Here is an 8,799-nt window from a genome sequence, read left to right as displayed (position 1 = left end):
CCACCACACTACCACACACCCCACCACACTACCACACAACCCCACCATACTACCACACACCCCACCACACTACCACACTACCACACACCCCACCACACTACCACACAACCCACAACACTGCCACACACCCCACCACACTACCACACACCCCACCCCACTACCACACAACCCACCACACTACCACACACCCCACCACACTACAACACACCCCACCACACTACCACACACCCCACCACTCTACCACACAACCCCACCACACTACCACACAACCCACCACACTACCACACACCCCACCACACTACACACATCCCCACCACACTACCATACACACTACCACACACCTCACCACACTACCACACACCCCACCACACTACCACACACTCCACCACACTACCACACACCCCACCACACTACCACACACCCCAACACACTACACACATCCCCACCACACTACCATACACCCCAACACACTACCACACACCCCACCACACTACCACACACCCCACAACACTACCACACATTAACATAACAGAATGGTTAATCACCATTAACATAATAGAGAGAGCAGCTTCTGTTGCTAGCAGGAATGGATCTGGACTACTAATCATGAGAGACTTCAACCATGGGAAGATAGAGTGAGAGAACAGAGACCCGCATGGAGGACCAGAAACATGGAGAGCTAAGCTGCTGGATGTGGCAACAAGAAACTTTCTAAGCCAGCACATCAAGGATCCAACAAGAATGAGAGGAGAGGATGAACCAGCTATGCTTGATCTGATATTTACCCTGAATGAGTGGGATATAAGGGAAGTCAAGATGGAAGCACCCTTGGGAATGAGTGATCACAGTGTATTGAACTTTGAGTACCTGGTAGAGCTAGGAATTATCCCCCCCCGAAAAAGAACTAGGAAACAAAAGGCTGGCATACTGAAAGGGAAATTATGAGATGAGAAGCTTCCTAAGGGAAATACCTTGGGACACAGACCTCAGAGCTAAGTCTGTACAAGATATGATGGACTATGTCACCCAAAAGTATCAGGAGGCAGTAAGCAGATACATCCCGGCCCAAAAGGAAAAATCCGAGAAACAAAAGAAGAATCCATGGTATAATAGGGCATGTATGGAAGCAAAGAAACTGAACAAAAGGGCATGGAGGAACTTCCGGAATAACAGAACACCAGAAAGCAGAGAGAGATACCAGAGAACCAGGAATGAGTATGTCAGGGTGAGAAGAGAAGCAGAGAAAAGTTATGAAAATGATATAGCAAACAAAGCCAAGATCGAACCAAAGCTACTCCACAGTCACATCAGAAGGAAAACAACAGTGAAAGAACAGGTAGTGAAACTTAGAACAGGCGAGGACAGGTATACAGAGAATGACAAAGAGGTGTGTGATGAACTCAACAAGAGGTTCCAAGAGGTCTTCACAACAGAACAAGGTGAGGTCACTGTACTAGGAGAAAGGGACATAAACCAGCCGGCCTTGGAAGAGTTTGAAATTACGAGAGAGGAGGTCAAGAGACACCTGCTGGATCTGGATGTTAGAAAGGCTGTTGGTCCAGACGGGATCTCACCATGGGTACTGAAAGAGTGTGCAGAGGCACTTTGCTTTCCACTCTCCATAGTGCATAGTAGGTCACTGGAGACGGGAGACCTACCAGAAATATGGAAGACGGCGAATGTGGTCCCAATATACAAAAAGGGCGACAGGCAAGAGGGACTGAACTACAGGCCAGTATCCTTGACTTGTATACCATGCAAGGTGATAGAGAAGATCGTGAGAAAAAACCTGGTAGCACATCTGGAGAGAAGGGACTTCGTGACAAATCGACAACATGGGTTCAGGGCGGGTAAATCTTGCCTGACTGGCTTAATAGAATTCTATGACCAGGTGACACAGATTAAGCAAGAAAGAGAGGGCTGGGCGGACTGCATTTTCTATAATTGTCGGAAAGCCTTTGACACAGTACTGCATAAGAGGCTGGTACATAAGCTGGAGAGACAGGCAGGTGTAGCTGGTAAGGTGCTCCAGTGGATAAGGGAGTACCTAAGCAATAAGAAGCAGAGAGTTACATTGAGGGGTGAGACCTCCGATTGGCGTGAAGTCACCAGTGGAGTCCCACAGGGCTCTGTACTAGATCCTATCTTGTTTCTGATATATGTAAATGATCTCCCGGAGGGTATAGATTCATTTCTCTCAATGTTTGCGGACGATGGCAAAATTTTGAGAAGGATTAGGACAGAAGAGGACTGTTTGAGGCTTCAAGAAGACCTAGACAAACTGAAGGAATGGTCGAACAAGTGGTTGTTAGAGTTTAACCCAACCAAATGTTATGTAATGAAGATAGGTGTAGGGAGCAGGAGGCCAAATACAAGGTATCATCTGGGAGACGAAATCCTTCAGGAGTCAGAAAAAGAAAAAGAGTTGGGAGTTGATATCACGCAAGACCTGTCTCCTGCAGCACATATCAAGAGGATAACATCAGCGGCATATGCCAGGCTGGCCAACATACGAACGACATTCAGAAATTTGTGTAAAGAATCATTCAGAACTTTGTATACCACATATGTCAGGACAATTCTGGAGTATGCAGCCCCAGCATGGTGTCCATATCTAGTCAAGGATAAGACTAAACTGGAAAAGGTTCAAAGATTTGCCACCAGACTAGTACCTGAGCTGAGAGATATGAGCTACGAGGAGAGACTGCGGGAATTGAACCTCACTTCGCTGGAAGACAGAAGAGTTAGGGGGGACATGATCACTACATTCAAGATTCTCAAGGGAATTGATAGGGTAGATAAAGACAGGCTATTTAACAGAGGGGGCACAAGCACAAGGGGACACAGGTGGAAACTGAGCGCCCAAATTAGCCACAGGGCTATTAGAAAGAACTTTTTTAGTGTCAGAGTGGTTGACAAATGGAATGCATTAGGAAGTGATGTGGTGGACGCTGACTCCATACACAGTTTTAAGTGTTGTGACGGTGTTCCCCCCCCCCCTTTTATTTCTCCCACGCCTGCAGTAAGAGTCATGTCCACTTTACCCAAGCGTTCTCTACGTCGCAGGCATCAGTTTGATGTATGTGGGAGGATGTAGTGTTCTCGGAGTGCCGAGAAATTCATAAAAGAAGAGTATTTTGGCCTGTGGTTTAGGCCCTTTAGGAAGCCAATATGGCGCTGGCTCTTCTGTTTTCCTGCCAAAGCTGTGTGACGTCAGTGACACCAGATTGGTCACCGACAGCTACGTGGCACAGGGAGCCAATGAAAACCTCCCGTGGCGAATATGACGTCACGAAGGAAGGGGGGTCCGGGCATCGCGCCGCGCTGGCGCCATCAGTCTAAGACAGCACATTAAGGAGGTCGGACGTGTGCTGGGGGGTCCTGTCAGTTGGACAGTTTCCCCGTCTCCGGAGGACTTACGCATCACCCGTGGTCTGCCAACACCTGTGGGGTCTTCCTTCGTTCATGTGTTGAACCGAAGAAGGAATTGACGGGATATTGAGCAACAAGTGCTCCAGGAACAGGTGTTGTGCAAGAGTGGAGTCTAGGCAGCGACGTATACGACGGCTGATAGCTCCACAGTGATGACGTAGTTGCTGAGCCAATTCTCCGTGAGGGAATCAGTCTGACACGACACGTCAAGGTGGTTGGACGTACGAAGATTGGTCCTGTCAGTTTGACAGTTGTTTCCCTCTCCCGTGGATTTTACGCGTCACCCGAAGTCTGCCAGTACTCTGTGAGGTATTCCTTCGTTCATGTGTTGGACCAGAGAGGGAATCGACGGGATATTGAGCAACAAGTGCTCCAGGACAGGAACTGTGCAAGAAGAAGTGAAGTCTGTGCAGTGACGTATGCGACGTCTGAGGCAGTTCACCCGTTTGTGACGGCGTAGTGGCTGAACCGAGCCACCGGGAAGCAGTGGAAGAAGAAAACTATTCGGGAATCCGAACGACTGCAGCCGAGACGTAGGCGGGCAGCCGTAGCTGGGAGGAGAAGTCGACGGCCGGGAGACCGACTCCAACCCTACAAGAAGTCGAGGAGGAGCACAGACCTGCAGGGAAAAGGCACGGAGACGACGCGTTTACGGTGGGACGTTGATTGAGTTCCTGGAGGACACGACAGTGTGTGTGTGGGGGCGTTCCCTACACGAGGCATGAGCCAGGACCAGATGCTACAACTCAACTCTCATCGAAGGATAGGTGGAAGTAGGTGATTCTAGTTTCCCTCCCAATTCCCCTTTAGTCAGCTATATTATTTAGCCTGAGTATTTTGTATGTCGTGAGCAAGGCTCACCTATGTCACAGTAAGGCACAAGTGTGCAGTGGGACTATAAAGAGTACTCACGACATTTATGATTATTGTTGGTGTATGCAGGCACCCGGAGTAATTGATGAATTTACTGTGTTGAGAATGTCTTTCATGAGACTTTAATGTGATCATATAGTGAGAGAATATATATATATAAATATGCCAGTATTTGGGAGTTAGGCTATGTGCCCAGTAACTATGTTATTATCATTATATATGTCTATGCTCGTGTATTGAATAATCATTCATGTGTGCAGTGATTAATTGTGTTATCGCCCACGAAAGGAATTACTGAGAACTCCAGTGATATATACTTGCGTCCGTTATCATTAAATGAAGGGCAGTGTGTAATACCATGACAGTGAATTATTGTCACCTTTAATATAGAAATGTTTGATTGAGCACAAGATCAGTGTAGCTAAGTGTTTACGTGCTGTTGTCGCAAATATTGTGTGTTCGATCTTCTAGTGATCTTTGAGAACTTAAAGAAACAGAGCGCGTGATGCCAGGAAAACAAGCAAACAGATAAAGTGACATTCGCGCGGGGGGGTAGTCGCCCAGCTGATTTTGACATTGACGAGAGGGGGAGCGTTGCCGACTTGGTGAGTTCATATTATATGTGTGGGAACGAGCGACTCCCGCCTGAAACAGCTGTTTGCTTATTGATATAATCTTGTGATGTCTTTGAATGAGTTTTAAGTAAAATACAAAGTACATTGGTGTTTATATCATCCCCTCCATATTTCTTGTGGCTATGTAATACCTGAAAGCAGAGAGTGATAGAAGTAAATACCTGCCTGATATCAGATCTATTGAGTGTGTCCTTGCCACTGTTACCACAATTCAACAAAACCACTGACGTGTTACTGGACACCGAAAACACCAGTTGGCGATCTTGTGGTTAGTAGTAGAGCCCTATGACGGGGCGGGCATACAACAGTTAAGTGAACAAGTTGTGTTCCCACTCCTTCTCGATCAGAGGCCGGTTGGGATTGACTGGGATACTCTCCTGGCATACAGTGGCGCCGCAAGGATAGAGTGAAGACCTGCAGGGCTACGGTGAGTGACCTTGAGTGTACTGTTACTCGCCCCTTTTCCCTCTCATTGGAGGTGAACCCCGACATTGGCGACCTTGCCAGGATCACGATCGAAATAAAGGTTGCAGTTGTGGTACTTGGCAGTAGTATTAGATATCAGGTACAGGTTATTACTCATAGCACAAGATGGAGGATGATAAAGTAACAAGGTTCATTGACACTAGAGATGAGCAGGTGCTGGAGGAGTGCACCAAGGCACAGTTACAGGCAATAGCAGACTATTTTGGGATAAAGTTGAGATCTTCCAGAGTGGGAGAGAGAACACTGGAGATCATGGCACAGCTCAGAGCACGAGACGAAGCTTTGGGGGAGGAACGGCCCCAAACACCTGCCAGTATGGGAGAACACCTGAGCATTGGTGGGAGCAGCAGAGGATCCAGCGGCAGCAGGCACAGCGTTAAGCTGGAGATAATGAAGCTGCAGCTGGAAGCACAGCAGCGCAAAGAAGAGCGAGAAGCAGAGGCACAGCAGCGCAAAGAAGAGCGAGAAGCAGAAGCGCAGCTGAGGAGAGAAGAAGCACAGCTGCGCAGGGAAGAACAAGAGCGAGAAGCACAGCTGCGCAGGGAAGAACAAGAGCGAGAAGCACAGCTGCGCAGGGAAGAACAAGAGCGAGAAGCACAGCTGAAGCGTGAGGAGCGAGAAGCACAGCTGAAGCGTAAGGAGCGAGAAGCAGAAGCACAGCAGCGCAGAGAGGAGCGAGAAACACAGCTGAGGCGGCAGGAGATAGAAGCTAACAAGGATGTGGAGCTGAGGCGAGCTGAGCTAGGGATAGCTCTCCCTGCTCCGCCACAGCAGGAGGACCGCCGAGTGAGGGAGCGAGATTTGCCGGTCTTTGTACCAAATGAAGCTGAAGGTTTCTTCGACCACTTCGAAAGGGTTGCTACTTTGAAGAGGTGGCCGAGGGCGGAGTGGGCGGAGCTGGTTCAGGGTAGGCTCACCGGTGAAGCTCGTGAAGCCTACAATATGCTCGACCTCCAAGAGTGCACCAACTACTATGCTGTAAAGAGAGCTGTGCTCCATTCTTTCAAGCTCACGCCGGAATGTTACAGGAAGAGATTCAGGGAATGTACCCGTTCGCCAGGAAAATCTTATGCGGAGACGGCGAGGGACATGGAGAGAAAGTTCCTTAAGTGGCTGGAGTCTGAAGAAGCGAGGTCAGCTGAAGAGGTCAAGAGGCTAATGGTCATGGAGAAGTTTATGTCCGTGCTCTCTCCTGAGATCAGGGTTAGAGTAAAGGAGGCGAACATTAAGGACCTGAGAGCCGCGGCCGACAGAGCCGACATGCTGGAAGAAGCTCTGCGACCACACCGAGAGGGATGGCACCGACCGACCAAACACTCTGGAAATGGTAGAAGTTATAGAAGGACGGACGGATGGAGGACAGGAGCGAGTTCTCTTGAGTCCCATCTCTCGAGTGGAGACAGGAAAGGCTCAAAGAGTGCTGTGGAGCCGGTAAAGAAGTCCCAAGCTGAGAGCTCTAGAGTTGTTGGCGAAACCGAGGAGTCGATGAATGGCGCGAGGAAGATCCACCGAAGAAGGGTCCGCTGCTACAACTGCGGAATATTCGGACACGTCGCGCGGGAATGCAGATACCCTGAGCAGCGGGGGAACGTTGCTTTCGTGAGGGTCGAGGACCATATGGCCGAGTGGGTGCGGGATGAACCCGTACTGAGTGGGGAGAAAAGAGTACACCCATTCGTGTGTGAGGGAACCGTAAGGATGGGGGACGCAGACCCCATCCCGGTGAAGATATTAAGAGACACTGGGGCAGATTTTACCCTGGTGAGCGAAACCCTGTTCCCCGAGGGTTACGAGAGTACCAGTGTGGGGGTGGCAAGTGTGACCACTGTGGGAGGCCCAGTGAAGATGCCCCTACACCAGGTGACTCTGAATTCTGATTATGATTGCCAGACCCTTGTGGTGGGGGTCTGTGCATCGATGCCCAAGATGGAGGCACAAGTCATCTTGGGAAATGACGCATGTGGGGGATATGTCCTCCCGAATCTCGCGAAGGGCGAGGAGTGCATAGAGCACTATGAGGAGACAGGCGGAGTGTTAGACGCCTGTGGGGACGAGAAAGGAATCGCCACGGCGGCGTTCCCGGTTTGTGCTGTGATGCCGAGGCAGTGCGAAGGGCACGGAGGGTGTGGATCTGATAGGGCTGACGAGGAGACGTCCGACAATCTGGAAATCGATCACCTCTTCATAGGACCCGGAGAACGAGTGGAGGGCGAAGGCAGCCCGGATGGTGAGGTGCAGGTGACCCTCACCAGTTCTCTAGGGGTAGACCGCACTCGTCTCGAAGAGCTGCAGCAGATAGAGTTCCCCGAATTGATTCATGAGGCCAAAGGAGGACGTGTTGGTCCTGAGAGGGCCACTCATTGTTACGTACAGGACGGCATGCTGATGAGAGTGTTCTGCACAGAGCAGGGAACTGAGTGTGATGAAGCAGTATGTCCTGCGTTGTTTGCCATGCGTGACGCAGTGGTAGGATCGTTAGGTTTCTCACCTTTCCAGCTGGTGTATGGACAAGGGGTGCAAAGTCCTCTGTCCATGCTGAAGGAACAATGGACATCAGGAGTGACCGTGGGAACGGTCAACGGATACGTAAGGAGTGTTTCGCATTGGCGGCAGGAATACTGGTTGGAAATTAAACTCATCCGATAGGAAGACAACGTAGTAGCAGATGCCCTGTCCTATATGCACTAACCAGACATGACTCATATTTTAAGGGGAGGGGTATGTGACGGTGTTCCCCCCCCCCCCTTATATTTCTCCCACGCCTGCAGTAAGAGTCATGTCCACTTTACCCAAGCGTTCTCTACGTCGCAGGCATCAGTTTGATGTATGTGGGAGGATGTAGTGTTCTCGGAGTGCCGAGAAATTCATAAAAGAAGAGTATTTTGGCCTGTGGTTTAGGCCCTTTAGGAAGTCAATATGGCGCTGGCTCTTCTGTTTTCCCGCCAAAACTGTGTGACGTCAGTGACACCAGATTGGTCACCGACAGCGACGTGGCACAGGGAGCCAATGAAAACCTCCCGTGGCGAATATGACGTCACGAAGGAAGGGGGGTCCGGTCATCGAGCCGCGCTGGTGCCATCAGTCTAAGACAGCACGTCAAGGAGGTCGGACGTGCGCTGGGGGGTTCTGTCAGTTGGACAGTTTACCCCGTCTCCGGAGGACTTATGCATCACCCGTGGTCTGCCAACACCTGTGGGGTCTTCCTTCGTTCATGTGTTGAACCGAAGAGGGAATTGACGGGATATTGAGCAACAAGTGCTCCAGGAACAGGTGTTGTGCAAGAGTGGAGTCTAGGCAGCGACGTATGCGACGGCTGATAGCTCCACAGTGATGACGTAGTTGCTGAGCCAATTCTCCGTGAGGGAATCAGTCT

Source organism: Procambarus clarkii, chromosome 71, assembly GCF_040958095.1.
Source record: "Procambarus clarkii isolate CNS0578487 chromosome 71, FALCON_Pclarkii_2.0, whole genome shotgun sequence".
NCBI lineage: Eukaryota > Metazoa > Arthropoda > Malacostraca > Decapoda > Cambaridae > Procambarus > Procambarus clarkii.
Note: the sequence above shows the minus strand (reverse complement) of the source record.